This window comes from Artemia sp. Qi Xiang Cuo, chromosome 10, assembly GCF_049724085.1.
Source record: "Artemia sp. Qi Xiang Cuo chromosome 10, ASM4972408v1, whole genome shotgun sequence".
NCBI lineage: Eukaryota > Metazoa > Arthropoda > Branchiopoda > Anostraca > Artemiidae > Artemia > Artemia sp. Qi Xiang Cuo.
In genome coordinates, this window is record NC_142803.1 from 58156604 (window position 1) to 58182834 (window position 26231).

At 33.9% G+C, this 26231-nt stretch overlaps 1 long non-coding RNA gene across 2 annotated transcripts in view; it reads right to left on the bottom strand.

The window, feature by feature from the left end:
* Positions 1-20585: 20585 nt before the first annotated feature.
* Positions 20586-26231, bottom strand: part of LOC148947945 (uncharacterized) — a 435585-nt gene continuing 429939 nt past the window's right edge. For both annotated transcript variants that reach the window (XR_016142315.1, XR_016142316.1), the window contains exons 2-3: positions 21879-22045; positions 20586-20847 (exon numbers count right to left, since the gene is read on the bottom strand). This is a non-coding gene — a long non-coding RNA (uncharacterized LOC148947945). The remainder of the gene's footprint in view (positions 20848-21878; positions 22046-26231) is intronic.

Consider the following 26231-nt stretch of genomic DNA (forward strand, 5'->3'; position numbering starts at 1 on the left):
TATTAACAAACACAAAAAAAGGATTAACAATTTTTTTTCATTTTAATATTGCTCTACGCTTTCAATTGAAGAAAATGTTATTTTTTATTCAATATGAGTAAAGACTAACTCAACAAAAAATACCCGGTTCGTGGTAGAAAACTGTAAGGAGTTATGCGGCTCAATAGTTGCCAAAACTCCAAGAAACAGAGTCTTGATAATAATGTATAGCCTACATCAAAAGAATAGAATTCTAATGCTTATTCAAAATATATAAAATTCTTGAGGCTTAATGTTACCTGTCAAAAGTCACGAACCTGATGCCGAATAAAATCAGCAAATTTTGAATAATGCCTTGAAATAAAGAGGGAGGAGAGGCTCTTAAATCCAGACAAATTTCAGAGATTCTAAATAACCAGCCCCTGGCCTTAATACAACCAAACGAAAAAGGTCCTTTCAGTTTTTTTCCGACTGGACGTTCTCTTGATACAAGATTTACAACCAACGTATAAAATTTAAAAGCCGATTTTAGACACGAATCTTCGATTATTTTTGGTGGCAAAAAAAGGCAATCTAGTGGATCCTTTCAAGCTGTTTAGAATGATAATTTCGGACAATTTTCTAGGGGGGGGGGAAAGAATATCCTTGGACAAGAAACCAAAAGGATTGAGCAAAGAATATCTTTGGGCAATAGAAAAGGGCAATAAAAACAAACGAATAGGGCAATGGTTCTCAAACTTATTTACACACTATGCCTCTTTTACCCACAAAACATTTACCCCTTCGTGTACCCCTTTTCAGTTATAAGTACTAAGTAAACTATAGCTAAAAAATGAATATAATTGCCAGTCTTAGAGTCAAACATATGTTTTATTTTTTTCGTTGACCGGTCTTGTAACCCCTTATAATTTTTTTTTACCACTTTGAGAACCACTGTCCTAGAGTATGCTAATTTCCTAGGGAAGGAAAGGATACCCTTGGATATGCTTAGCAAAGGCACTTACAGTAGTAAGTTTAAATCAAATCAACTTTTATTTCACGCCCCAAAAGGATTCATGCAAATAATTTCTTGGCACTGGAACAGACATATTGAGTCCATTCTTTTGGAGGAGGGATATTGCTCTTACTACTTTTTCAGTGCATAAGAGCCCTCTTACACCACGAACTTGTCTGCGTAAGTTCAGAAAAAAATAACTAAAAAATTACTGTCATTGGGGTTCCTCATCCAATACCATAATCCCAAATATTTTAATAATCCCAAATGTTGACCAAAGACAATTCGGAAACCTACGCTCTACATCTGCTACCCACTATCTTGTTCACCTTATGGACACAATATGCAACGCACTCGAAAAACCCAATACCTGACTTAATGTTATTAGTAGAATGCAAGGTACTATTTCTACAACGCCCCCGTACCAAACAGGTTCTTCTAGTAGTCCTATTCTACAGGTCATCACACTCTTTGCCAGGGGAATGACGCAATTTCAAAGTTCAATGTCTTTTTGGTGATAAACCAAAACCGGCACGTCTTGTTTCGTTGTTATGCAATTATTTTTTGTATATATTCAGGTTTCATATTTGATTCTCAATCAGTTTGCCAGGGAATGACGCAATTTCAAAGTTTGGTGATTAGGATTTGAATAAAAAAAAGGGTAATTAGTAATTGTAAAATTTTTTAATGCTTTTACAATCGGAGATGTTTGATTCACCAGTGAAAAAAGGGGTAATGTGATATGTGAGCATTTGCAAAAAAGGGGTAATTAATATTGAAAAGGGTAATTACTTCTTTAGTTTACGAGATTTGCGAATTTTTTGCGAACAGATATTTGCATAAAAGTATTGCGATGGTTAAGAATAGGTCATTACACCTTTTTGGCAAGAGGAACGAGTATAATACATGTTTATTTATTTTTTTTAACTGTTATTTTTTCAATGAAGTCCATAGCACTTTGCAGAAACCCGTGAATGTAGGACTGAAAGTCCAATTACTAATCAAGCTAGTGTGACCGCCATTTTTTGATCTGGTTAAGTGGGTATAATCTGGTTTGGTTTGCTATTGCGAGAGGACTCAAGCGATTTCTTTCTTACGGGGTTTCAGTTATACAGGGGTTCAGTTACATGGGGTTGGTGGTCGTTATAATACACAAGTTCTATTTGAACAGTGTTGTGAGATCCCCTACCACACCCCCAAAGGACTCCGATCCCCCCATCCCGTGTATTAACGAAGTTACTCTGTGGTCGTTATAATACACAAGCTTTAGTTTACGAGATTTGGGGACTTGAGTTGCACCAGAGTTCAGTTACATACGGATTCAGTTACACGGGGGTTTAGTTAAATTTTAGTCTGAAAAATAGGAGTTCACACTTAAAAAAGTTCTATTAAGAGCTATTTTTATGGAAATGGTTCATTTTTGAACCAAAACTATGCTTTTCTGACTGAAGATACACATTTGAATCAGAAAAGGTGAAAATGTACACATCTAAAACAGAAAAGTGTGTTTTGACTATATTTTCTATAATTTAGTCTGAAAAATAGGACTTCACACTTAAAAAGTTCTATTATGAGCTTTTTTATGGAAATGGTTCATTTTTTTGAACCGAAACTATGCTTTTGTGACTGAAGATATACATTATAATCAGAGAAATTGTTTAAAAATACGCTAAAATATGATTCCCGTGAAGCTATTGTAGTTTTCTATAAAAAATAAATGATTTTCAAAATCAAAGAAAATGGCCCCATCTTTAACAAATATAGCCTTAGATAGTTAAAAATGCGCATAAATTCTTGATTTTCAATCTAACTTAACGTGTAGGAATAGGACTTCATTCAAACAAGTAAATCAGCTTTATTTAAAGTATATTAATTGCACAAAAAAAGACTATTATTTTTCCTTGTTTTTCCCTCCAGGTGCTAAGGTCTCCATCTCGCTTTCAGTTAGTTTTCTTCTAAGTATACGATAGTAACGATTACGCCATCGCCATACTTCATAATAGCCATCATGTGTTATGTAATGATCATCATCCAATCTAGGCTCCCGATCTAAAAAAAAACAAAAACAATTCAAAATAGAACTAGATCTTAACTAACAATTGTTAGTGGTAGTGTTACAATTGTTACCATGTAGAACTACAGAATGATTTAAAACTGTATTAAAAGTTCAGAAACACATCTATACTATTTGCTAACAAACAGGGGTTCAGTTACATGGGGTCGGTGGTCGTTATAATACAAAATTTCTATTTGAATAGTGTTGCGAGATCCCCTACCACACCCCCAAAGGACTCCGATCCCCCCATCCCAACCCAGGTATTAGCGAAGTTACTCTGTGGTCGTTATAATACACAAGCGTTAGTTTACGAGATTTGGGGGCTTGAGTTGCACGAGAGTTCAGTTACATACAGATTCAGTTACACGGGGGGTTTAGTTAAATTTTCGTCTGAAAAATAGGAGTTCACACTTAAAAAAGTTCTGTTAAGAGCTATTTTTATGGAAATGGTTCATTTTCGAACCAAAACTATGCTTTTCTGACTGAACATACACATTTGAAACAGAAAAGGTGAAAATGTACACATCTAAAACAGAAAAGTGTGTTTTGACTATATTTTCTATAATTTAGTCTGAAAAATAGGACTTCACACTTAAAAAGTTCTATTAAGAGCTTTTTTTATGGAAATGGTTCATTTTTGAACCGAAACTATGCTTTTGTGACTGAAGATATACATTATAATCAGAGAAATTGTTTAAAAATACGCTAAAAGATGATTCCCGTGAAGCTATTGTAGTTTTCTATAAAAAATAAATGATTTTCAAAATCAAAGAAAATGGCCCCATCTTTAACAAATATAGCCTTAGATATTTAAAAATGCGCATAAATTCTTGATTTTCAATCTAACTTAACGTGTAGGAATAGGACATCATTCAAACAAGTAAATCAGCTTTATTTAAAGTATATTAATTGCACAAAAAAAGACTATTATTTTTCCTTGTTTTTCCCTCCAGGTGCTAAGGTCTCCATCTCTCTTTCAGTTAGTTTTCTTCTAAGTATACGATAGTAACGATTACGCCATCGCCATACTTCATAATAGCCATCATGTGTTATTTAATGATCATCATCCACTCTAGGCTCGTTTTCTATAAAAAATAAATGATTTTCAAAATCAAAGACACGGTGTTTTAGTTAAATTTTCGTCTGAAAAAATAGGAGTTCCCACTTAAAAAAGTTCTATTAAGAGCTATTTTTATGGAAATGGTTCATTTTTGAACTAAAACTATGCTTTTCTGACTGAACATACACATTTGAATCAGAAAAGGTGAAAATGTACACATCTAAAACAGAAAAGTGTGTTTTGACTATATTTTCTATAATTTAGTCTGAAAAATAGGACTTCACACTTAAAAAGTTCTATTAAGAGCTTTTTTTATGGAAATGGTTCATTTTTGAACTGAAACTATGCTTTTGTGACTGAAGATATACATTATAATCAGAGAAATTGTTTAAAAATACGCTAAAAGATGATTCCCATGAAGCTATTGTAGTTTTCTATAAAAAATAAATGATTTTCAAAATCAAAGACAGGGGGTTTAGTTAAATTTTCGTCTGAAAAATAGGAGTTCACTTGAATCAGAAAAGGTGAAAATGTACACATCTAAAACAGAACAGTGTGTTTTGACTATATTTTCTATAATTTAGTCCGAAAAATAGGACTTCACACTTAAAAAGTTCTATTAAGAGATTTTTTTTATGGAAATGGTTAATTTTTGAACCGAAACTATACTTTTGTGACTGAAGATATACATTATAATCAGAGAAATTGTTTAAAAATACGCTAAAAGATGATTCCCGTGAAGCTATTGTAGTTTTCTATAAAAAATAAATGATTTTCAAAATCAAAGACACGGGGGTTTAGTTAAATTTTCTTCTTAAAAATATGAGGTCACACTTAAAAAAGTTCTAATAAGAGCAATTTTTATGTAAATGGTTCATTTTTGAACCAAAACTATGCTTTTCTGACTGAACATAAACATATGAATCAGAAAAGGTGAAAATGTACACATCTAAAACAGAAAAGTGTGTTTTGACTATATTTTCTATAATATAGTCTGAAAAATAGGACTTCACACTTAAAAAGTTCTATTAAGAGCTTTTTTTTATGGAGATGGTTCATTTTTGAACCGAAACTATGCTTTTGTGACTGAAGATATACATTATAATCAGAGAAATTGTTTAAAAATACGCTAAAAGATGATTCCCGTGAAGCTATTGTAGTTTTTTATAAAAAATAAATGATTTTCAAAATCAAAGACACGGGGGTTTAGTTAAATTTTCGTCTGAAAAATAGGAGTTCACTTGAATCAGAAAAGGTGAAAATGTACACATCTAAAACAGAAAAGCGTGTTTTGACTATATTTTCTATAATTTAGTCTGAAAAATAGGACTTCACATGCGCTTTACTGAAAAAATACAAGTGAATATACATTGTCAATTTAATATACATATACTGTTATCTAGTAATAAAAATGTAAATATCATCTGATATGTGTCTCATGTTCCCCATTTTTTTTTAAGATAGTACATTTTTATAAATACAAAAAAAGTTTAGTAAAATTCTACTGTACTGTTCTATTATCTGTAAACCATACACGACGTAAAGTTCGGTTAATGCTAATTAAATAAAAAAAAATATGATAAAAATTTAATATTTTATAAAAAAAATTCATTTAATAAAAAAAAAAAAATAAATATCAGGTAAAAATAAAAAAAAAAAAAAAAATAATATATACATTAACAAATGTTAAAAAAAAACAACATAAAGAGGGGACATAAGTTGGGGCACAAAACCCCTATGCCTTCCCAAGACACGAACAAAATTTGCATTTTACTGAAAAAAAATACAAATCAATCGCTTTCAGGAGCTCACCAAGTTTGGCGAAGTAAATTCTTCTATTCGTGTTCCACTTCATGCTTCAAATTGTAAGAAGGAACTGAATATACATCATACTGTTTTTTAGAGATTTTATACGTATCTTGGATTAAGTCCCTTCTTAACATATTCTGCAATAACGCTGCATCTTGGGGATTAAAAGAGTCAAATTTCACCTTAAAACGCAAACATATCTGATCAAGCAATTTAAGTATTAGGATCAATTTCGTAGGAAACACTCGCACGGTTTAGTACCTTTGGTTATCGAAAAAGATTGAAAACTTGGTACTTGTATATTATATGGCAAACACTCAAGAAGTGAAGCTAAAGCAGATAATGGGAAAGTGGAAGAGTTGTAGCCTAAAACAGCCATCCTAAAATAAGGTGGGGGGGGAGGGGGGGAGGGAGACCCCGTCGCTCCCCTCCTCCCATCAATTGTAGTTAAAAATAATTTTGGAATAAATAATTTTGAAAATTAGGATTTTGACTTTTTCTGCTCTATTTACGAGATTTCAGACATTTGAATTCTTCTTCCAGCAGCGTTGGATATCACAGAATTGTCAATACTAAGCTACATCACCCTCTTTGAGGTAAAATCATGGTTTGGTATGACAAACGAGCAGGGTGTTATGATTATAAGCCCACTGATTTTTATTTGGCTGTGACGGAATGTGATTCGACACTTGAGGACACTGTTTCTTCAGCATATAATACAGTTTCAATTTGGAACTTTAAACAGACATTCCAAGGTGTGTATCCCTCCTACGTCTTTCGACAATTATTTGAAACCTCATGAAGAGTAAGCAGTTTATTCCATTAAAACGTACTATTTTAGGAATCTACACTATCCCTACCTAAACAATGACCCCCCCCCACATTATAGTTGATATGCAATTACAGATAACCAAACGTGACATTACTTCTTTTTGCAATTGGGAAGCCTAAAATATAGTTATTAATAATTTTAAGTCAATTAGCTTCTCAGAATTTGAAATTGATTGCAAATTCGTCCTCTTCAGGGTAAAGTCGTAGTTTGGTGCTAAAATGGCAGAAAACAAGACCTTCCCCATGGCCCAATCTTAATGGTCACTTAAAAATCTGCACTTTACTGAAAAAATACAAATCAAAACGCTTTCTGGGTCTCATTACAAAAATGACCTTCCTTGCAAAAACATAAGTTATTCCCACAATAGGATTTTCGTTCTTAGTTCAAAAAAAAAAAAAAACTTTTTCCACAAAATAAGTTTTTCAAAGAAAAGTAAAGAACTCCATTAAACAAAAAATTAGCAAAAATAACATTAAATAATCTACCAATCGTGAAACTGTCACAAATCCACATCGATAAATAAATGAAACCCAAAATGAACATAAATTTTTTTTTTTGAAGGTGGAGGGAGGGATTTTTCCGTAGAGATGGGGCTAGATTTACTGGCATTATTTAGAAAACGATAATACAATAAATTAAAAAAAGTTTTTTCAACTGAAAGTAAGGAGCAAAATTAAAACTTAGAACGAAGAGACTTATTACGTATACGACGGGGCTCCCCCCCTCCAGGGACCACAGGGACCGAAAGCCTACCACGAGTGGGACCCCCCCCCCCAACCCCGGGGCCACACACAGAGACAACACACACACACAGATACGAAACACACACAGAGAGGACACATTCACAGAGACGACACACACACACACACACAGAGTCCACTCAAACAGAGAGAGGACAAACACACAGAGACGACAGACACAAAGAGACGAATCACTTGCCTTTCCTTGGCACCTTTCCAAACGAGCGGGGATTCCCCACTGATTCCTACACATTGCAAAAAAGTGACCAGCACGAAAACTCCACGTTTTCAACCAGACTGGTTTTTTGACACCACACACAAACCGAGTCATAGTGAGAGAGATATCCAAAAAGTTGGGGTTAATCTAGGTTCACTTCGAGTGGCACACCACTCTAAGTGAACCTAGATTAACCCCAACTTTTTGGATATCTCTCTCACTATGACTCTGTGTGTGTGTCGTGTCAAAAACAAGTCTGGTTGAAAACGTGGTGTTTTCGTGCTGGTCACTTTTTTTTCAATGTGTAGGAATCAGTGGGGAATCCCCGCTCGTTTGGAAAGGTGCCAAGGAAAGGCAAGTGATTCGTCACTTTGTGTCTGTCGTCTCTGTGTGTTTGTCCTCTCTCTATTTGAGTGGACTCTGTGTGTGTGTGTGTGTGTGTGTGTCGTCTCTGTGCATGTGTCATCTCTGTGTGTGTTCCGTATCTGTGTGTGTGTGTTGTCTCTGTGTGTGGCCCCGGGGTTGGGGGGGGGTCCCACTCGTGGTAGGCTTTCGGTCCCTGTGGTCCCTGGAGGGGGGTGATCCCCTTCGTATACGTAATAATTCTCTTCGTTCTAAGTTTTAATTTTGCTCCTTACTTTCAGTTGAAAAAACTTTTTTAATTTATTGTATTATCGTTTTCTAAATAATGCCAGTAAATCTAGCCCCATCTCCACGGAGAAATCCCTCCCTCCCCCTTCAAAAACAAAAAATTTATGTTCCTTTTGGGTTTAATTTATTTATCGTTGCGGATTTGTGACAGTTTCACGATTGGTAGATTATTTGATGTTATTTTTGCTAATTTTTTGTTTAATGGAGTTCTTTACTTTTCTTTGAAAAACTTATTTTGTGGAAAAAGTGTGTTTTTTTTTTGAACTAAGAACGAAAATCCTTTTGTGGGAATAACTTATGTTTTTGCAAGGAAGGTCATTTTTATAATGAGACCCAGAAAGCGTTTTGATTTTTATTTTTTCAGTAAAGTGCAAATTTTTAAGTGACCATTAAGATTGGGCCATGGGGAAAGTCTTGTTTTCTGCCATTTTAGCACCAAACTACGACTTTACCCCGAAGAGGACGAATTTGCAATCAATTTCAAATTCTGATAAGTTAATTGACTTAAAATTATTAATAACTATATTTTAGGCTTCCCAATTGCAAAAAGAAGTAATGTCACGTTTGGTTATCTGTAATTGCATATCAACTATAATGTGGGAGGGGGGGGGGGGTCATTGTTTAGGTAAGGATAGTGTAGATTCCTAAAATAGTACGTTTTAATGGAATAAACTGCTTACTCTTCATGAGGTTTCAAATAATTGTCGAAAGACGTAGGGGGGATACACACCTTGGAATGTCTGTTTAAAGTTCCAAATTGAAACTATATTATATGCTAAAGAAACAGTGTCCTCAAGTGTCGAATCACATTCCGTCACAGCCAAATAAAAATCAGTGGGCTTATAAATCATAACACCCTGCTCGTTTGTCATACCAAACCATGATTTTACCTCAAAGAGGGTGATGTAGCTAAGTATTGACAATTCTGTGATATCCAACGCTGCTGGAAGAAGAATTCAAATGTCTGAAATCTCGTAAATAGAACATAAAAAGTCCAAATCCTAATTTTAAAAATTATTTATTCCAAAATTATTTTTAACTACAATTGATGGGAGGTGGGGAGCGACGGTGTCTCCCTCCCCCCCCTCCCCCCCCCACCTTATTTTTGGATGGCTGTTTTAGGCTACAACTCTTCCACTTTCCCATTATCTGCTTTAACTTCACTTCTTGAGTGTTTGCCATATAATATACAAGTACCGAGTTTTCAATCTTTTTCGATAACCAAAGGTACTAAACCGTGCGAGTGTTTCCTACGAAATTGATCCTAATACTTAAATTACTTGATCAGATATGTTTGCGTTTTAAGGTGAAATTTGACTCTTTTAATCCCCAAGATGCAGCGTTATTGCAGAATATGTTAAGAAGGGACTTAATCCAAGATACGTATAAAATCTCTTAAAAACAGTATGATGTATATTCAGTTCCTTCTTACAATTTGAAGCATGAAGTGGAACACGAATAGAAGAATTTACTTCGCCAACCTTGGTGAGCTCCTGAAAGCGATTGATTTGTATTTTTTTTCAGTAAAGTGCAAATTTTGTTCGTGTCTTGGGAAGGCATAGGGGTTTTGTGCCCCAACTTATGTCCCCTCTTTATGTTGTTTTTTTTTAACATTTGTTAATGTATATATTATTTATTTTTTTTTTTTAGTTTTACCTGATATTTATTTTTTTTTTAGTAAATGAATTTTTTTTATAAAATATTAAATTTTTATCATATTTTTTTTTATTTAATTAGCATTAACCGAACTTTACTTATTGTATTGTTTACAGATAATAGAACAGTACAGTAGAATTTTACTAAACTTTGTTTGTATTTATAAAAATGTACTATCTTAAAAAAAATTGGGGAACATGAGACACGTATCAGATGATATTTACATTTTTATTACTAGATAACAGCATATGTATATTAAATTGACAATGTATATTCACTTGTATATTTTCAGTAAAGCGCATGTGAAGTCCTATTTTTCAGACTAAATTATAGAAAATATAGTCAAAACACGCTTTTCTGTTTTAGATGTGTACATTTTCACCTTTTCTGATTCAAGTGAACTCCTATTTTTCAGACGAAAATTTAACTAAACCCTCGTGTCTTTGATTTTGAAAATCATTTATTTTTTATAGAAAACTACAATAGCTTCACGGGAATCATCTTTTAGCGTATTTTTAAACAATTTCTCTGATTATAATGTATATCTTCAGTCACAAAAGCATAGTTTCGGTTCAAAAATGAACCATTTCCATAAAAAAAAAAGCTCTTAATAGAACTTTTTAAGTGTGAAGTCCTATTTTTCAGACTAAATTATAGAAAATATAGTCAAAACACACTTTTCTGTTTTAGATGTGTACATTTTCACCTTTTCTGATTCAATTGTGTATGTTCAGTCAGAAAAGCATAGTTTTGGTTCAAAAATGAACCATTTCCATAAAAATTGCTCTTAATAGAACTTTTTTAAGTGTGAACTCCTATTTTTCAGACGAAAATTTAACTAAACCCCCGTGTCTTTGATTTTGAAAATCATTTATTTTTTATAGAAAACTACAATAGATTCACGGGACTCATCTTTTAGCGTATTTTTAAACAATTTCTCTGATTATAATGTATATCTTCAGTCACAAAAGCATAGTTTCGGTTCAAAAATGAACCATTTCCATAAAAAAAGCTCTTAATAGAACTTTTTAAGTGTGAAGTCCTATTTTTCGGACTAAATTATATAAAATATAGTCAAAACACACTTTTCTTTTTTAGATGTGTACATTTTCACCTTTTCTGATTCAAGTGAACTCCTATTTTTCAGACGAAAATTTAACTAAACCCCCGTGTCTTTGATTTTGAAAATCATTTATTTTTTATAAAAAATTACAAGAGCTTCACGGGAATCATCTTTTAGCGTATTTTTAAACAATTTCTCTGATTATAATGTATATCTTCAGTCACAAAAGCATAGTTTCAGTTCAAAAATGAACCATTTCCATAAAAAAAAGCTCTTAATAGAACTTTTTAAGTGTGAAGTCCTATTTTTCAGACTAAATTATAGAAAATATAGTCAAAACACACTTTTCTGTTTTAGATGTGTACATTTTCACCTTTTCTGATTCAAATGTGTATGTTCAGTCAGAAAAGCATAGTTTTAGTTCAAAAATGAACCATTTCCATAAAAATAGCTCTTAATAGAACTTTTTTAAGTATGAACTCCTATTTTTTCAGACGAAAATTTAACTAAACCCCCGTGTCTTTGATTTTGAAAATCATTTATTTTTTATAGAAAACGAGCCTAGATTGGATGATGATCATTATATAACACATGATGGCTATTATGAAGTATGGCGATGGCGTAATCGTTACTATCGTATACTTAGAAGAAAACTAACTGAAAGCGAGATGGAGACCTTTGCACCTGGAGGGAAAAACAAGGAAAAATAATAGTCTTTTTTTGTGCAATTAATATACTTTAAATAAAGCTGATTTACTTGTTTGAATGATGTCCTATTCCTACACGTTAAGTTAGATTGAAAATCAAGAATTTATGCGCATTTTTAACTATCTAAGGCTATATTTGTTAAAGATGGGGCCATTTTCTTTGATTTTGAAAATCATTTTTTTTTTATAGAAAACTACAATAGCTTCACGGGAATCATCTTTTAGCGTATTTTTAAACAATTTCTCTGATTATAATGTATATCTTCAGTCATAAAAGCATAGTTTCAGTTCAAAAATGAACCATTTCCATAAAAAAAAGCTCTTAATAGAACTTTTTAAGTGTGAAGTCCTATTTTTCAGACTAAATTATAGAAAATATAGTCAAAACACACTTTTCTGTTTTAGATGTGTACATTTTCACCTTTTCTGATTCAAATGTGTATGTTCAGTCAGAAAAGCATAGTTTTGGTTCAAAAATGAACCATTTCCATAAAAATAGCTCTTAATAGAACCTTTTTAAGTGTGAACTCCTATTTTTCAGACGAAAATTTAACTAAACCCCCGTGTAACTGAATCCGTATGTAACTGAACTCTCGTGCAACTCAAGTCTCCAAATCTCGTAAACTAAAGCTTGTGTATTATAACGACCACAGAGTAACTTCGCTAATCCACGGGTGGGGATGGGAGGATCGAAGTCCTTTGGGAGTGTGGTAGGGGATCTCACAACACTATTCAAATAGAACTTTTGTATTATAACGATCACCGACCCCATGTAACTGAACCCCTGTTTGTTAGCAAATAGTATAGATGTGTTTCTGAACTTTTAATACAGTTTTAAATCATTCTGTAGTTCTATATGGTAACAATTGTAACACTACCACTAACAATTGTTAGTTAAGATCTAGTTCTATTTTGAATTGTTTTTGTTTTTTTTAGATCGGGAGCCTAGATTGGATGATGATCATGATATAACACATGATGGCTATTATGAAGTATGGTGATGGCGTAATCGTTACTATCGTATACTTAGAAGAAAACTAACTGAAAGCAAGATGGAGACCTTAGCACCTGGAGGGAAAAACAAGGAAAAATAATAGTCTTTTTTTGTGCAATTAATATACTTTAAATAAAGCTGATTTACTTGTTTGAATGATGTCCTATTCCTACAAGTTAAGTTAGATTGAAAATCAAGAATTTATGCGCATTTTTAACTATCTAAGGCTATATTTGTTAAAGATGGGGCCATTTTATTTGATTTTGAAAATCATTTATTTTTTTTAGAAAACTACAATAGCTTCACGGGAATCATCTTTTAGCGTATTTTTAAACAATTTTCTGATTATAATGTATATCTTCAGTCACAAAAGCATAGTTTCGGTTCAAAAATGAACCATTTCCATAAAAAAGCTCTTAATAGAACTTTTTAAGTGTGAAGTCCTATTTTTCAGACTAAATTATAGAAAATATAGTCAAAACACACTTTTATGTTTTAGATGTGTACATTTTCACCTTTTCTGATTCAAATGTGTATCTTCAGTCAGAAAAGCATAGTTTTGGTTCAAAAATGAACCATATCCATAAAAATAGCTCTTAATAGAACTTTTTTAAGTGTGAACTCCTATTTTTCAGACGAAAATTTAACTAAACCTCCGTGTAACTGAATCCGTATGTAACTGAACTCTCGTGCAACTCAAGTCCCCAAATCTCGTAAACTAAAGCTTGTGTATTATAACAACCACAGAGTAACTACGCTAATACACGGGATGGGGGGATCGGAGTCCCTTGGGGGTGTGGTAGGGGATCTCACAACACTGTTCAAATAGAACTTGTGTATTATAACGACCACCGACCCCATGTAACTGAACCCCTGCATAACTGAAACCCCGTAAGAAAGAAATCGCTTGAGTCCTCTCGCAATAGCAAACCAAACCAGATTATACCCACTTAACCAGATCAAAAAATGGCGGTCACAGTAGCTTGATTAGTAATTGGACTTTCAGTCCTACATTCACGGGTTTCTGCAAAGTGCTATGGACTTCATTGAAAAAATACCAGTTAAAAAAAATAAATAAACATGTATTATACTCGTTCCTCTTGGCAAAAAGGTGTAATGACCTATTCTTAACCATCGCAATACCTTTACGCAAATATCTGTTCGCAAAAAATTCGCAAATCTCGTAAACTAAAGAAGTAATTACCCTTTTCAAGATTAATTACCCCTTTTTTGCAAATGCTCACATATCCCATTACCCCTTTTTGCAATGGTTAATCAAACATCTCCGATTGTAAAAGCATTAAAAAATTTTCCAATTACTAATTACCCTTTTTTTTATTCAAATCCTAATCACCAAAATTTGAAATTGCGTCATTCCCTGGCAAACTGATTGAGAATCAAATATGAAACATGAATATATACAAAAATAATTGCATAACAACGAAACAAGACGTGCTGGTTTGGGTTTATCACCAAAAAGACATTGAACTTTGAAATTGCGTCATTCCCCTGGCAAAGAGTGTGATGACCTGTAGAATAGGACTACTAGAAGAACCTGTTTGGTACGGGGGCGTTGTAGAAATAGTACCTTGCATTCTACTGTTATCGCTGTTGACTTGCAAAAAGCTTTTGATTTAATCAACCACAATATACTATTAGAAAAGCTATCTAATGACTTTCAAGTTGACCCTTATTTAATTAGAGTAACTGCGTCTTTCCTCTCTAACAGAACGCAAGTCTTGAAATACATGAATGTATATTTTAATCCCTTCCCAATTTATAATCGTGTGCCCCAAGGAACTCTCTTAGGTCCAATTTTATTTCTTACAATGATAAACAACCTTGGTGTTTAGTTCTCGGATAGATGGAAATTCATTGATGATCTAACTGTCTTAGAGACATGTTCCAAAAATTCAAAAAACAACCCAATGGACATCTTGGAATCGATATCAGCCGAAGCTCTTACTGATGATATGAAAGTCAACCCTTTAAAGTCAACTGTTCTTACTATTAATTTCCTTAAAACTCCTCCTTCTTTCTCCTGTCCAACCCCACCTGAAATGTCCGTTACCACTATGAAATTACTAGGCGTTACCATCTCTAGCGACTTAAAATAGAATTTTCATATTAATGACATCTCAAAACGTGCAAATGCCGCATTTTCCCTCCTTAAAAAATTTAAATCGCACTGTTTAAGGATTTTCCTGTCATTTGTACGCCCAACCCTTGAGTACGCCTTTCCTGTTTGGCATCCTGGCATTTCCATTGAATTGTCGGACAGAATAGAAGCAGTACAAAAAAGGTGCCTAAGAATTATCTTCAATGAGGGTAAAGTACCTTATATTTCCCTTCTTAGGAGAGCTAACCTTGTCACCCTTAAGGAAAGGAGAGCAAAAATTACCTTGCGTTTTGCTAACAATGCCCTTCATAACCCTCGAACAACTCCCCTTTTCCCCGGTCAATATTCACCTCTTCGACCCCGCCTCCCGCGTTCTGTGTCAACAAAAATCCTCCTTCTCGCCCCAATACGATTTTGCACTGAAAGATGTAGAAGAACTTTTTTCCCTTACATTTTTGACATTCTCAACCACTTAGTCTCCGCTGCCCCCCCCCCCCCCACGCACACTTTACCTCAGATGTATTAATTTTAATGCCCATTTTGCAAATTTGGAGGTTTTATATTTATGTTTGTTAGTCACCAACTAACTGATGTTTTTGTTTTGATTCTATTTTATCCCTTTGTTAATTTTACGTGTTTTTTTTTTATTTTTTTTTGGGCATTTTTGCTGACTTGACATTGGCCTTCTAATTTTATGAGTTTACTTTTTACTTTGTTGTTAATTTTTTTACGTATTTGACATTGACCCTTTTATAATTTTCTGTTGTTGTTTAATTGTTTTTTTTTTTTGTTCTTTTTTCGCTGTATTTGACGCTCAAGTGGGAATTCGGCCCTTTTGGGCTTGTGATAGCCATTTTTCAGCAATAAATTTTATCTTATCTTACCAATCAAACAAACTTTGACTTTTACTTTAAATCCCGTTTTAGGGCAGCTCCAGCACAAATATTAGGACGAACAAACTAGTCTTTCAGTTTTTCAAAATTTCGGTAATCTTGGTCAAGGGATGTAAGATACCGTAAATTTGATCATTTGCAAGCCCCCTCCTTCTCAAATAAATCTTGCATCGTGAGCATCGTGATTGCTGAAAAGACAAGCTTCAATTGCCAAAAAATGGAATTACCAGAAAACTATACAAAAATATCCAAAGTGTTAATTTAAATATGAGAATTAGCCAGCGCGGACCAGCTTTAATTCTTCATCAAGTTTTTTCTTATAACAAAAGTTAAAATTGCGCCAAAAAGTCGTGCTGTAGTGCATAAATTAAGAGTTTTTTTTTAGAATGGGTTATTAGATTCTAATACAGAGCCAATTTCAATGAAAATATTCTTTTGCACAAATTACGTTTAAATGATGTCTCACCTGTATGCACTTTTTGAGCTTGTTCAGATAGTCCAGTCAAGGCAAGCACTTCTTGCATACACCATATTTTAAACTTTCTTTTAAATCATAGTTTAAATAATTTCTTAAATCATTTTTTATATAGTTTAACGAACTCTTTGGAGGTTATTCAAAAGCCTGGATTTGGATAAGCATTTCTTACATAAATCACATTTATTACAATCAAGCAAATTTACATCACTAGTTTTCACAGGACAATGATGAAATTACTATAGAAACTAAATACATAGAAAAACATTAAAAAAGTACTCATTTGATGTATTACTAAGTGGTTTGAAGAATTAACATCACAAGCCACTGAGGATACAGCTTGCGCTAATCTTCTGAAACTTCCGCATGCACATTTTGATGCCAGTAAAAATTGCACAGATCAGAAAGTTTTTTTTTTTTACACACATCCCATTAAAAAAAATTCTCGCCTGTATGCAGTCTTTGATGGGTATTCAAAACGCAAACTTACTTAAAACACTTCTCAAATAAAAAAAATAATTGGCTACTCAGCATCACCGTCAAACGGGGTTGCTTTTAACGTTGTGGGTTACTTTGAACAAAACAGTAGCTACCTTGTGGCATCTACTGACCAAACATACAATCTCTGTATATCATCCACCAGGAGTCATTCAAACTGGAATAACGTCAGGTTTGATATCCGTCATTTTTCTCCTTCAGTTTGCCACGTACATCGTCGTTGTCTAGGGCTGATGAGTAAGTAATATTGTTTCCATTTGGGTATAGTTTGTAAAAAGTGACATAAATATTTTTAGAGATGTGCGAAGAAGTTATAATTTGGTAACCTAGTAGAAAAATACAGGAAGTTTAAGACCAGCCTATTATCGATGTGCAGTTTGCGATGGTTCGAGCAGAGAAGAGCTGTTCAAAGTTCCCTCCAAGTTTAGGAAAAAAATGGGGTTACTTTGAACGCATGTTCAAAGTTCCCTGCGTGCGTTCAATGTTACCGTTGTCAAATTTTTCAGCTGTTTTTTGGGTCCCTTTATACTTGGGGTACCTGGAATTCAGTGGCATATTTAGGGGGGGAGCGCCCCCACCCCTGAAATTCCCCAAGAATTTTTTTTTAGCTAGAATGAAATATAATTCTTTCAGCAAGATGCCCTGAACTTATGTGCACAAGGTTGGGAGTCAACCATATGCCAGTTACAACAAAAATACTCTTCAGGAAGCTTTAACTGAACTTTCAAATGGAGCAAGTTATTGTGATGTTTCTACAAGATTCAACATACCTGTTGGCACTCTGAATAACAAGATGAAGAATTGGCATACAAAGAAAGTTGGGCATTCCGTATGCCTTGATAAAGAAGATAAAGAAGTTCTAGTGAAAAATATTAAAATTGCTGCAGAATGGGGAAATCCTTTCGACAAATCAGATATGCAATGGATAGTTGCGTCGTACCTTGACAACATTGGAAAAAGAGTAAACGTTTTTAAAAACAACATCCAGGTCGTGAATGGGTTGGCTCCTTCTTGAGGTGCTACAAAGACCAAATAGCAGTACGAATGCGCCAAAACTATTCGAGAAAGAGAAAAAGTGACTCGCCAAGACCTTACCAACTACTTTGATAACATTGAATCAACGATCAAAGATGTGCCAGAATCCAATATTTTTAACTTTGATGAAACAAATCTAAGTGATGATCCAGGCAGAAAAAAGTGTATATTCAAAAGGGGGGTTAAATACCCAGAGCAGATTATGAGCCAGACTAAAACTACAGTCTCGATTTTGGCCTGTGGTTCAGCTACTGGAGAACTATTGGCTCCTTATGTTTGTTATAAAGCAAAAGGTTTGTACTCCAGTTGGAGAAGTGGGGGACCTCGTGGTACTCAACATAACGTTAACAAGTCCGGTTGTTTTGAAGGCTGTGTATTCGAAGATAGGTTCATGTCTCAGTTACTTCTGCACCTTAAAGCTCTGCCTGGAAGAAAGGTTTTAAAGGCGATCAGCTAAGCTCTCACTTCAGTGACAAGATTATCAAGGTCTGCAAAGAAGAAGATATTGCTTTTGTTTGTTTAACAGCAAATTGTCCCCATTTCTTGCAACCCCTTGATGTAGCATTCTTTGGGCCAACTAAACAAATCTGGAGAAGAACCCTCAAAGAATACAAGATGCAAAACCCTGCCAAAAATTCAGTCCGAAAGGAGGTGTTTCCGAAGCTACTGAAGCTCCTCTGGGATGAGCTGGCAAAGGATGACAATGTCAACCTTCAAAATGTGTTCACAGCATGCTTTGACAGAAAGCATTGCATCAAAAAGATTCCCGATAGAAGATAAAATGACAAAATCCGTGGGGCAGTTGGTGATTCTGTCATAACTTTCTTTGAAAAAAGGCGGTTTGTCACTGTTGGTACTGTGCAAGCGAACAAATCCTAAAAAGGCTCCCGGAAAATCACTAGCTGGATCGAGCGACAGAGAAGATAAAGATCTTGAGGATTCAAGGACAAGTGAAGTGAAATCTGACAAAGCTAAAATGAAGTCGAATAAAGGAAAAGGAGCTGGAAAAAAGTTACGAGAAATCCTGAATCTAGACTGCTCATCTGACAACGCATCAGACAACTTGCAGGAAAAACTGTACGACGGTTGCAGTGAACTTAGTGGGGATGAAGGCTAGAACAGTGAACATGAGGGTGGTGACAATTCTACTCGTATGACGGACTCAGGTCCCTGACTTCAGTTACAACTGGTCCAAGAAAGATCATGTCAGTGTTGCTGAAGGAAGACATGTTTTCGCTGGACCATTCGTTCAAAAAGAACATTGCCCCTTTTCAAATTGCAGGGCACCATGAAGTTACAAAGTCATACAAAAACTTTGCAAAGAACACAAGTTCTAGCCTCCGGTTTTCTGGGTTTTTTCTGCAAGTTCTGTTTTTTGAAATGATCTTAGTCTAATTTTCTGTGTTTTTTCTTAATTTTGTTCAATATTAGCGATGTTTTTTATATTGAATCTTAAGAGAAAAATTCTGTAAATAAGTGGTTGTTCAAAGCTACCCAAAGCATGGCCAGGTTTGAACAAATTAGGAAATTACATGAACAGTACATAAAATAAAATAACGTCATTCATAGTTGGACGAAGTGTGGTTTCATTTACAAAAAAAACTACTGGCCATGTGGGAAGAGATAGAAAAATCAGCAACGTCCACCCTCTTCAGCGGTCAGAAATACATATGGAAAGGTTTTTCTAGGCTGTCATGTTACTATTTACAATAGTTATTGCGAATAAAGGAGAAAAAAAATGTACTTTTAGTTCAAAGTAACCCCATTTGACGGTATGCACTCTTTGGTGCCGGTTCATACTGCCAGGTTGAAAAAAGCATTTTTTACATACATGGCACTTAAATAGTTTCTCACGTGTATGCACTGCTTGATGTGTGTTCAAATTTGCAGCGAAAGAAAACACCTTGACATATACATCACATTCAAGCAGTTTTTCACCCGTATACACTCTTTGGTGCTGATTCAAATTTCCTGCTTGAAAAAAATTTCACATTTGAACATTTGTCACCTGCATGCATTCTTTGATGGCCTTTCAAATTTGATGCTTGAGAAAAGGTCTTGACACAAATATCACATTTAAACGATTTTTCACCCGTATGCATTCTTTGGTGCTGATTCAAATTTCCCGCATGAGAAAATGTCTTGTCACTTACATCACATTTAAACGGTTTTTCACCCGTATGTATTCCTTGGTGCTTGTTCAAATTTCCTTCATGAGAAAAGGTCCTGTCACATACATCACATTTAAACTGTTTTTCACCCGTATGGATTCTTTGGTGCTTGTTCAAATTTCCTGAATGAGAAAAGGTCTTGTCACAAACATAAAATTAAGTGTTTTACACTTTAATGGATTTTCACCCGTATGTAATCCTTTATTTATGTTCAAATTTTGTGCCAGAGAAGAAGTTTTGTCAAATTCATCACATTTAAAAAGTTTTTCACCTCTATGCAATCTTTGGTGCTGATACAAATTTCCAGCTTGAAAAAAGGTTTTGTCACAAACATCACACTTAAACAAAGTTTCTCACCTGTGTGCATTCTTTGATGGCTTTTGAAATTCGCTTGTTGAGAAAAGGTTTTTACTCAAATAATAAATTTAAATGCTTTCTCACCCGTAAGTATTCTTTGGTGCTGCTTTAAATTTCCTGCATGAGAGAAGGTCTTGTCACATAGGTTATATTTAAACAGTTTTTCACCCGTATATAATCTTTGATGCTGGTTCAAACGTCCGGCTTGAGAAAAGGTCTTGTGACGTACGCCACATTTAAACGGTTTTTCACCCGTATGCTCTCTTTGGTGCTGGATGAAATTATGCATTCGAGAAAATATCTTGTCACATACATCACATAAATATGTATTTTTCTCTTTATGAGTTCTTTGACAACTTTCTAATTTTCTATGCTTTTTACTTTGAAGGCAACTTTTCAAACCTGTTTTCTGAAAATAAAGCCTTTTCCTTCAGATTCTGATTCACATCCATTTGAGAAACTACTCGTCGATAAAGTCTTGGAAATAACTAGTGACGTATTCCTTGTAAGTTTAGTCCAGACATGTGTGGTGAAAAGTGACCTAAAATTATAGTTTTTTTTAAGTGTCTTTATAAAAAATATTTTTCTTAAATTAAAAAAACAGTTAAAAACCAAAAAAAAGAATAAAACATAAAATATAAACTCAAAAACCGAAAACAAAAACATAATCGTTGAATACGTTTTAAAAGTCTAAAGTTAAAAGACAAAAAAAAACGAATAAATAAAAATATCAAAACTCAAAAAACCGAAAAAAAATCTTTCAATATGTTAAAAGTCTACAGAGTTAAAAAAAGAAAGAAAAAAAGGCAGTATATATTTCCATGTGTTTTTATAACTAATTTTATTTTCGATCCCTCTTTTCTCCCTCGTGGTGAAACTTATATTAGCTTTTAAAATTAGTTATTCTAATGCAACAAAAGAGCGAAAATGAAACCTTATACGATAAAAAGTAAATCAAACCAGACGTTAAGGGTAGGAAATGTTACAACGAATACTGGGAATTATTGTAACTAAAAGAGGAAGAGCTAGTAGAATGAAAAGGTAAATTTCAGGCAACATTTTTTTGGGTTGTCGTAAAGCTTTGGATTATAAAAAACGTTTTTCACTTTCAGTTAAAATGATTTATTCCTATTTGAACTGTTATCTACAAGACCTGAGGAAAACGTGACTATTGTGTTTTTTCCATCTCATGGGACTCACTATGTTCTTCTAGCTATATATTTAAAACAACTTGTTCTAAAAACAGACGAATAAACTTTTGACTTCATCTTTACAAAATGAATAATAAGGAGAAATATACATATAAATAAGGATTCTAAATTTTACATTAAAGAGGTAGTTTTAAAGTTTATAATCAAGCCTTTTGAAAAATGATAAACCTACCGAATTCCTTTCAAATGAAAACTTATAAATGTACATGATATACTACAAAAACGGTTTCGCAAACACCTGCACATTAGAATAAGATAAAAAAAAATTCCATCTTAAGATTAAGTCCCATTGTCCTATTTTTGTCCTATAGAATATTTCTAATAAATTTCAGTCAATACAAAGACAATGTTTCAGATGTACCTTTATTGTTAAAAATTTTGATTCCAATTCCTGGGTGACATATTCAAATATACATGGTCCTGAAATGCTTGGTAAATTGAGCAAGGGAACATCTTCACGTTTCGGTGACAAAACATACTTTGGGAAATGAAAGGGCTTCTCACTGTCACATGGTAAACCATCGTCAACTTTTAAAATAAACTTTAGATTAAACAGACACAGAAAACTTTAACAGTAAACCTTACTAAACAAATCTGACTACTTTTTCTTTTTAACTACGTGTAAAAATGTAAATATATAGTCATTATGTGCATACATAAAATTAAATGTATATGTAGGTTTTTTTCCACAAATCATTTCTAAAATCTGCTTTTTATCATAGACAGCATAATAGCGCTGCCTAACTAAAGAAAGATGTTGGCACAATGTATTATTTACTTATTGATTTGTTTGTTATTGACTGGGGCACTTCGCATAGAAAGATTTGACGTATAAACTTAAAAAGGGCTCATTTGATTGGAATTTTAAAGATCTAGTTCCCTTTTTAATGGTCATAAGTGATAAGAGGGCAACCAGCCAGCCCCCGCCCATCATTTCCCCCTACCACATCCAATTAAAAATTTGAGATAGCCATTTCGTTCAGCGTAGTTGCTATTTTCGAAAATTATTTTCCGACGAAGAATCCCCCCCACCCCAAAGCTCCCAGTCCATGAGTTGTAAGTTATGCATTAGGGGCATATAATGTTTTAAAAGAAAGAAAAATCATATAAGCTTCAGAGGTGGCTCATTGGATTGCCATTGGCACTAGAAGTTCTAGGGCCAAGCAGAACTAAACTTTATCACAGCAGAACTAAACTTTATCAGGGACATACTTCTTGGAAATGTGTATCCCATTTTATTTATTAATAGCGTAATTAACCATAGACTGAAAAGACACTCCCGTAAAATTAATGATAGTTTACCATGTGAGATTCTCGACAAGCCTTCAAACATGATTTACCTCCCTTATATCCCAAAAATCACTACAAATCTTAAAAAAATTTGCACACAAAATAATCTGTATCTAGTATATGCCAATAATATCAAAATCATAGATTTCCTAAATTCTGGTAAAGATAAAACCCCAGTTACTCGCCAAAGAGGGATCTATTAAATAACATGCAACTTCGGCAAATACTATGTAGGTAGAACACATCAGAATTTTAGAGAAACGCCTACAGCAGCATAAAGATGATATTGCCAAAGCTCTAAATTATAATACTGCTACTGTCTCATTAGATTCTGGTTTAGGCATCCATGTATTTGAAAATCCTAGCCACAAAATATCTTTTGATGAATCTGCACTTATTAGCAGTGACCTATGCATAAAATAGGTAGTTCGAAAAGCAATAGAAATCAGACTTAATTAATAATATTTCCTCAAATAGGGACTTGGGGAATATACACTAAATGCTCTATACACAAATTTAATTAAAAATGATCTTGCAAAATATTATAAAAAACTAAAACATTAATACAGAACCGGTCACAAAAAAACCTTTGAGATTAGCTGTCAAAAAGGCTGGATTAGAATTGTTTGTAATTAAAACGTGTTTTAAATTAATTTTCTATCATCTCAATGAATCGCCTTGTTTTACCTAACTTTTTATCAGTCCTGGTTGAACTTCGCTGAAGTAAGGATATTGGGACAGTTTTAAAAAATCTTACATTTTAGTTTTATTGGTCGCATATTGTTGTCTTTCTTCTTTTATAAATTTGTGTCTTGCTGAGGACGGACATAGGGCCAAAATATTCATTATCTTCACTGTCTTACAAAAAGAATTCCCTATTGATCTTTTTGTTTGAGATTAACGGTGACCGGAGGGCAGCTATCCCCTTCCTCTACACACATCGTAATGTTCCGAAATGCATTAAATTGAAATTTTGAGACAACAATTTTACTGAAAATAGTCCAAAAGGCTGGTTGGGTTGAAAAGAACCCCCAGAGCCTGAGGACAATGGTTTTAACTTATGCCTCGGGAGCATTTAAGGTTTTCATGGAATGGATGTTAGTATAAACTTTAGAGGAGTCTGATTTGGTTGAAAAAAAAGTAATGTAGAGTCAAAAGTAATGCAGGGCTAATTGGATTTGAAATTTGAAGGCATAGTGCCAATTTTAAGAGTCAAAAGTGATTTGAAAGCAACCAGCTCGCTCCCACACGCTCATTATTTCCAAAAAGACACCCGATCAAAGTTTTGTGATAACAGTTAGGTTCATAGTAGTAAAGGGTTGGAAACAGCTCTCCGGGCAAGGGTTGCAAGTTATTCCGTGAGGGCATATAAGTTTTTTTATAGAAAGTGTGGTCGTGTAAACTTCAGAGGGAGGGGGGGGGGCTCATTGGATTGATAATCAGAAGCAATAGTACCGTTTATAAGAGTCAAAGTGATCGAACCGCAGCTGATCCCCCTTCCCCACACAAAGACGTCGTGTTTTCCCAATATACATCTAATAGAAATTTTGAAATAGCCATTCTATTTGAGAGTCCAAATATCATATACTAGCAAGGCTTTTGGAGTTGAAAAAAGACAGAGCCTGGGGACAATGGTTTTAAGTTATGCTTCTGGAATATTTGAGGTTTTTATGCAAGGAATGGTTGTATAAACTTTGGAGGAGGCTCATTTGATAGAAAATCGGAAGTTCTGGTTCCTTTTTAAGAGTCGAAAGTGATAAAAGGCGGATAGCCCCTCCCTCCACTACCCCTCTTTTCACCAAACAAATCTTATTGAAATTGCGAGATAGCAATTTTGTTCTAAATGGGCCAAAAAACACATAACAATGCCTCTACGGTTGACACAACCCCGCAGTGTCCTGAGGATAATTATGCCCTAGGAGCATATAAGGTTTTTTATGGAATGGGTGTTCGTTCAAATTTTAGATAGACTCATTTGATTTGAAATTGGAAGTTATATTGCACTTTTTCCGTCAAGCGGTTTGAGAACAACAAGCCCGACACCACGCTCATCATTTCCACAAAAATGTCCAATAAAATTTGAAGATAGCAGTTTTGTTCATCGTAATTGAAGAGTGCGAAAATTAAGTTTTAGAGGAATACACCCCCTCACCCAACAGCTGTCAGGGCAGGAGTGCTAAGTTATGCCTTTGGGCATAACAGGTTTTTTTTTATTGAAAGGGTGGTCATATATACTTCGGAGAGGGCTCATTTGATTGGTAATCAGAATTTCTAGTGCCCTTTTAAAAGTCAAAGTGGTTAATTAGAAATGAAAACTTGCATAACCATACATACCTTAATAAATTAAAAAAAAAAAGGAATTAAATTTCTGCATGTGCAGTGGCGCAGTTATTGTAGTCGTTACTTAATTTTGAATGTTTAGATGTCACTGAGAATCAACAGATTTTGCATGACAACTAGAAAGTCTAAAATTGAGAGAAAGTGTAATTGAATGCAGGGTGTCCTACATAGTCTCCAGTATATAAGACTAAATAGTCTCCTATATAGTGTTAAGGGTCCCACTACGCCACCTCCAATACAATTCCTCAGACCTAGGTCCGTTGTGGCAATTAATCAATGTGTTTTCATAACTTTATTGTGAAGATAAAAAAAAGTAGAAATAGAAAATATGAATAAATAAAGGTAGTGAGTCTTTAGCAACTCACTTATTTCGTATTAATTAAAAAAAATTTCCACAGAATAAGTTTTTCAAAGAAAAGTAAAGAACTCCATTAAACAAAAAATGAGCAAAACTAAAATCAAATAATCTACCAAGCGTGAAACTATCACAAATCAGCATTGACAAATAAACGAAACCCAAAACGAACAGAAATTACAATAAATAACCGAGTCAAACTCAAAACGAGCAGAAATTAACATAAGTGGGGCGCAAAACCCCTATGCCTTCCCAAGGCCAGAACAAAATTTGCACTTTACTGAAAAAATATAAATGTTTTTACTTTTATGGCTTTAATAAATCAAACAATATTAACATTTTGATTACTAAATATCAGTATATGTATATTAAACTGACAATGCACACTCATTTGGATCTGCTCTGATCAGCGGTCTGATCGTACTGCTCTGATCAGCGGTCTGATCGTACTGCTCTGATCAGAAGTCTGATCTACTCTGATCAGCGGTCTAAAAACAATAATGAGTATATCATTAAAATTCTCTCATCATTGTTATTTATGGCAGAAATATGGGGTTCTTTGCATTTTTTGCAAACATCAGTGAGCCGTAAGAAATTAGAATGAAAACGAGTTAAAAGAACGGAAATCTTTGTAGAAAAATATGAGATCTTGGATGTAAGATCTTAGTGCAAAAAAAGGCACTATTAAAAGGTTTAAAATTAAAAGAAATTATTACACATATGAGGGGG